We start from the raw sequence: 5569 nt of genomic DNA, 5'->3' as shown, positions 1-5569 counted from the left end.
GCAACTTAAAGATTTTCTAGTGTAGTTCTGACTATTTATGACTTTGGCCTGACATGTTCATTTGGGAACCCAATCCCACTATAAACAGTGATTGAATGAAAGCCTCTTTTGTTTTTTAGATTTGATGAACTGGGAAGGCAGGAGTGGGAGACAGACCAGAAAACCATAATACCTTCTTTCTCTAGGGGAAAACAACAGAAGTAACAATAACGATACTCTAAATACAGGGAAATTGTTTATTTAAAACATACAACCCTGCACAGGATGGTACTTTACCAGATGTGACAGGGTGGGATGCAGATGAAAACAGTCAGAACACATCCTTGCTACATACCGCCCAGCAGCAGGGGCCTGCATCCTCTTTTTTATTTTTAAACCAATCCTGCCTCATGTTTATTTATACTAATAGCACAGGAGAAGACCAGCCCCCTCAGCAGCCCAGGGATCAAACCAGTCCTTCCATGCTCACAGTGGCAGAAAACACCTCTGCTCTGAGCCTTGGTAGGGCTCTGGACACCTTTGGGAGCTGGAGCAGGAGCAGAAGCTGGAGGAGGAGCTGGAGCAGGAGCAGGAGCTGGAGCAGGAGCTGGAGCTGGAGCTGGAGCAGGAGCTGGAGCAGGAGCAGAAGCTGGAGGAGGAGCTGGAGCAGGAGCAGGAGCTGGAGGAGGAGCTGGAGCAGGAGCAGGAGCTGGAGGAGGAGCTGGAGCAGGAGCAGGAGCTGGAGCAGGAGCAGGAGCTGGAGGAGGAGCTGGAGCAGGAGCAGGAGCTGGAGCAGGAGCTGGAGCAGGAGCTGGAGCTGGAGCAGGAGCTGGAGCAGGAGCAGGAGCTGAGCAGGAGCAGGAGCAGGAACAGGAGCTGGAGCAGGAGCTGGAGCAGGAGCAGGAGCAGGAGCTGGAGCAGGAGCAGGAGCAGGAGCAGGAGCTGGAGCTGGAGCTGAGCAGGAGCAGGAGCTGGAGCAGGAGCAGGAGCTGGAGCTGGAGCAGGAGCTGGAGCAGGAGCAGGAGCTGAGCAGGAGCAGGAGCAGGAACAGGAGCTGGAGCTGGAGCAGGAGCTGGAGCAGGAGCTGGAGCAGGAGCAGGAGCTGGAGCAGGAGCAGGAGCAGGAGCTGGAGCTGGAGCTGAGCAGGAGCAGGAGCTGGAGCTGGAGCAGGAGCAGGAGCAGGAGCTGGAGCAGGAGCAGGAGCTGGAGGAGGAGCTGGAGCTGGAGCAGGAGCAGGAGCTGGAGCAGGAGCTGGAGCAGGAGCAGGAGCAGGAGCTGGAGCAGGAGCAGGAGCAGGAGCAGGAGCTGAGCAGGAGCAGGAGCAGGAGCAGGAGCTGGAGCAGGAGCTGGAGCAGGAGCTGGAGCTGGAGCAGGAGCTGGAGCTGGAGCAGGAGCTGGAGCTGGAGCTGCAGTCCGGTCTTGGTTTGAGCCTTGGTCTTTCACTTTTCCAGCAGAGCCTGAGCCCCGTTGCAGGCACAAGCATGCTGCCCGAGCTTGGGGTGGGCAAGGTAGGGAAGTTGATTGAGCTTGTGGTTGATGCCTTTTGGGATCTGGAGCTTGGCCTCCTTGGGCTTAACAAGCGCCTGACAGCCTCAGCGCCTGCCCTCATGACCTTGGCCTTGTTGGCCTGCATCTTCCTCAGGCCCGCGTTGTTGTGCTTCTCGGCAAAGCGTGTGTTCCTCGGGACTCGGGGCCCAGCCCCTTAAGAGTTTCACGTCTTCATGGTCGGGGTTTCTCGATGCTGCTTCTGGGCCATTTCCAGGATGGGCTGTGCGTGCTGTGGTTCTTGGACTTGGCCGTGTCTGCACTGATGTCCAAAGTGCCTGGGACCAGAGAGAAAGAGGGAGGCCACCGGGAGGTCCTCAACCCTAAAGCAAACTTTGTTCCATGAACTTGTGAGTTAGTATAACTGAGGGCACTTGGTGCTCTTCAGATCTGCTTCCATTATCAGCAGTTTACAACCTCCCGGAGATGCTAAGGGATTGTTCCAGGATGTTTCCCCCCAAAAAAGGACTTTACCAAACCATCTCTACCCCCCAAATTGTTTCCTTGGACTCAATTTCCTTTTCTTCATTTGTTCTTCCATTCAACCAATGTTTACCCAACACCCCGATACGCATATACCTCGCTTAACCCTGCAGGCAGAGGTGTGAACAAGTCTCACATGGTTCCTGAACTCATGGAGCTTATGGTGTGCAGGGGAGATGGACCTTAATTACAACAACTACACTAGAGAACGAGGAGGGTGCTGTTAGGAAGACGGGGTGCTCTCCAAGGATCCCATGAAGCCCCTGTTCCCCCACTGAGTTTCTTTTATACCGTGGACAAAATGATGTGCCCCTTGCAGAGTATGTAGGTTTTTTGTTTTGTTTTGTTGTTTGTAATGCTTACTAAGTGTAAAATACCTAACAAGTGCCAATCAATTTTACTATTATGTAAGAGCCAGTTTTTAAAATCCTTTTATCTATTCGCAAATTAGAAAGGCTACATTGAGTAAACAGTGTAAACATTTGTAATGTGTGCTGGCTGCCAGTAAACTAATGCACTGAATAGCTCAGAAAATAGGCCCCATAACTGCTTTTCTCCTCCACTTTATTAAGTAGCTAACAACCAGCAGGTGGAAAAGTATCTGACGGGACCCTTGATTCTCTCTACCTGTGCTGAAGGTGTGGTGACGTTCCAGCACGAATAAATGTGGCGGGGGGTTGGGCGGGTGGGAATCCTCCTCCGTGACCACAACGAAGGCCACCCCTCCAGTCTGGCCGCCTCTCGTGATGCTGTGCTGCCTGGTCACGCCCAGAAGGAAGGCGCTGCCCCCAGGTCTGGACGGTGCCGCGGTGTTAGGTCCGCGGTGTTAAGATGCTCCTATGATTTAACACCACACGTCCTTCGGGACAGCGCACTGGGGTTGCTGGTTTCACCTCCTGGCTTTGGCTTTCATATCATGTAAATATCGACTGTTCGTTCCCACCCCACTCCCAACCCAATTCCGTGATCGCTGCAGAGTCTAATGGGGGGACTTGGTTCTCTCTTCATGACCCGGAAGATGCATTTTCCAATCGACTTTTCTGAGACTGTGCCTCTAGCCTGTGAACTTCACAGGTGCTTCTCAGTTTTATCGCTCAAGAGGGCTGGAGGTGGGTATTTCCCTTCCCCAGGTTGGTTAGGCTGTGATCGCAACCCACTAGGTCAGGCTCTGGTTACCTAGTTTCCCCTGAGGGCAGGCCTTGTTAAAAAGAACAGAGGGCTCCAGGTGTATTTCAACCTCATTCCTTTCTGCCTCCTCCAGCCAGAAGCAGCGCCGGGAACTTTTCTCTGATATTCACTAGGAGAACCGGGTAGAGCTCTGGGGACTAAAACTCCCCAATGCGTGGAGGCCCCCGGATGACTGGGTGTCCCAGGAGTTTTCATCCCTGAGACTCGTCTTCACCGAGGCGCCAGCAGCTCGTACATGACAGCTTTTCCACCCCAGCTCACCCCAGCTCACGTTTTCCACCCCAGCTCGGGTTCCCGAGAAAGCGTCTTGCTGGGGGGTTTCTGCTCGGGTAAGTTGTGATTCTCTGTGTCTGCCTCGGTGTCTTTCCAATTTGGGGAGTGTAGCAGTTTCCCTGCATTCTCACTTCTCTTTCAGATTTAAGCAGAGCAGTTGATTTTTCGGTGTGTTCTGTGTTTTACTTGTTAGGATGGAGTAGGGTCTTCTGAGCCTTACATGCTGGTCAGGAAACCGAATGTCTCCAGTGGATTTTTCTCCTGCCTATTGCAGCCGAAATCCGGCCTCTGTACCCTGGTACCGAATTGACTCTGAGACAGAGTTTTGGGTGAAGTAGAAAAGAATAGCTTTATTGCTTTGCCAGGCAAAGGGTGCCACAGTGGGCTAATGCCTTCTAAACTGTGTGTCCCAACTGGGAGGGATTAGTGAGGAGTTTTATAGTAATGGTTGAAAGAGGGTGTGATCAGTTCGTGGACATTCTGAGTGGTTGGTGGTGACCTTAGTGGGAGTCTGCATCGTCAACCTTCAGGTTCCGACACGTCTGGGGTCACGCGCTTGTGGGCAGTAGACAGTTAACTTCTTTCACCTGGTGGGGTTTCAGTAACTGCAAAATACCTCAAAAGATACTGTTCTGTGTATCACTTGAGGGGGAAGAGGGACCCTGCCCCAAGGCTGCACTATTGTCTCTTGATGCTCCTCAAATCCCCTCCCTTCTCTGATTAGCAACTGTTTGAACCTACCCTCCGGGAGGCTGAATGAAGCCTATTTCCTGCAAACAAGAAAATGGGGACACAAAAAGACTTTTGTGCCCAGGAGCCCCACACAGTTCTGCTCTGTTTCACTGTCCACAAAGCACTCTGAATAGACACGAGAATTTGAATAACTGAAACTTGGTAGTGCACTTCAGATAGTCTCCGTGATCTTCATTGTTCAGAAGAACTTTCTAGAAAAAGTGAATCGCATATTTGAGAAGGGCTAAGTCCTGCAGGGTTTTGGCAGAGATGAGGTCTCAGATCATGGGGGTGGGAAGCCTTACTCCTGGTTGAGCCTTACACTGACTCATATCTTAATTGAGCTTGGTGCGACGAGGATGCCACATTACCAGTCCCCCAGTTCGAGGAGCTAGGATTTTCCCTTCTACCCGTCTAGGCCACCAAACCCCAAATTCAAGTTCTCACGGATTGCATTTGTCCTCGGGGCAAAAGCAGCTGCAAGATTCCCTGAATTCTCCAGGCCCGTCTTTCCTACAGATTTCAACCTAGTAAATTCCTTACTATTGTATCTGAGCTCTTAAGAAGGTTTTTTTAAAAATGTACTTTACCCAGCAGTTTTAGTTGTTTTCCGTGGGAGGGCTCTTTCAAGTAACCTATCCCACCCTGTTCCCGGAAAGGAAGGATACCTTGTTTGATTTTCATAGTACAATTGATTCATCTGAAGTTTTCCTCCTTACTCTTGCTTATTATCTGAGGACTCCAACAAGATTATCCTCCCTTACATTCTGTCTTGATCACTTGTGTATCTTCAAGGCTTGACAAGTGTGCCTAGTACATGGTAGGCGTCGAATAAATGACTGTGAAAGATAATAATGATAATAACAGTGAAATAGTAATAGAAAAGATCTTAAACATGAGATGCATGCAGTGTCTTAGCTGTCAGCTCTGCACCAATCTCTGCTTTTCCAAATCATCTGACACGTGCTGGGAGATTTAACTTCCCGGAGCACCACGTGCTCTCAGCTTAAAATAGCTCCCCATTGCCTTTCCCATGGAGACCATACTTCTTAGCCTGGTATCCGTATGAGTCTGGCCATAAACTAATTTTTATTCTTTTTGTGTCCTGTGTGCTCCCCAAACCAGTCTACTTGGCATTTCCCAAACATGCCATGCATCTTTGCTCTCCTAATTCCTCTGCGCTGTCTGCTCTTACCATCATCTCTTTTGGGATTGACGTGTGCACACCGCTATATATAAAATAGACAGCCAACAAGGACCTACTGTATAGCACAGGGAACTCTGCTCAGTACTCTGTAATAACCTACATGGGAGAAGAATTTGAAAAAGAACAGATATATGTATAGGTATAACTGAATCACTTGCTGTA

Source organism: Lagenorhynchus albirostris, chromosome 18 (genome assembly GCF_949774975.1).
Source record: "Lagenorhynchus albirostris chromosome 18, mLagAlb1.1, whole genome shotgun sequence".
NCBI lineage: Eukaryota > Metazoa > Chordata > Mammalia > Artiodactyla > Delphinidae > Lagenorhynchus > Lagenorhynchus albirostris.
The sequence above is the reverse complement of the archived record's forward strand: the minus strand, read 5'-3'. Positions refer to the sequence as shown.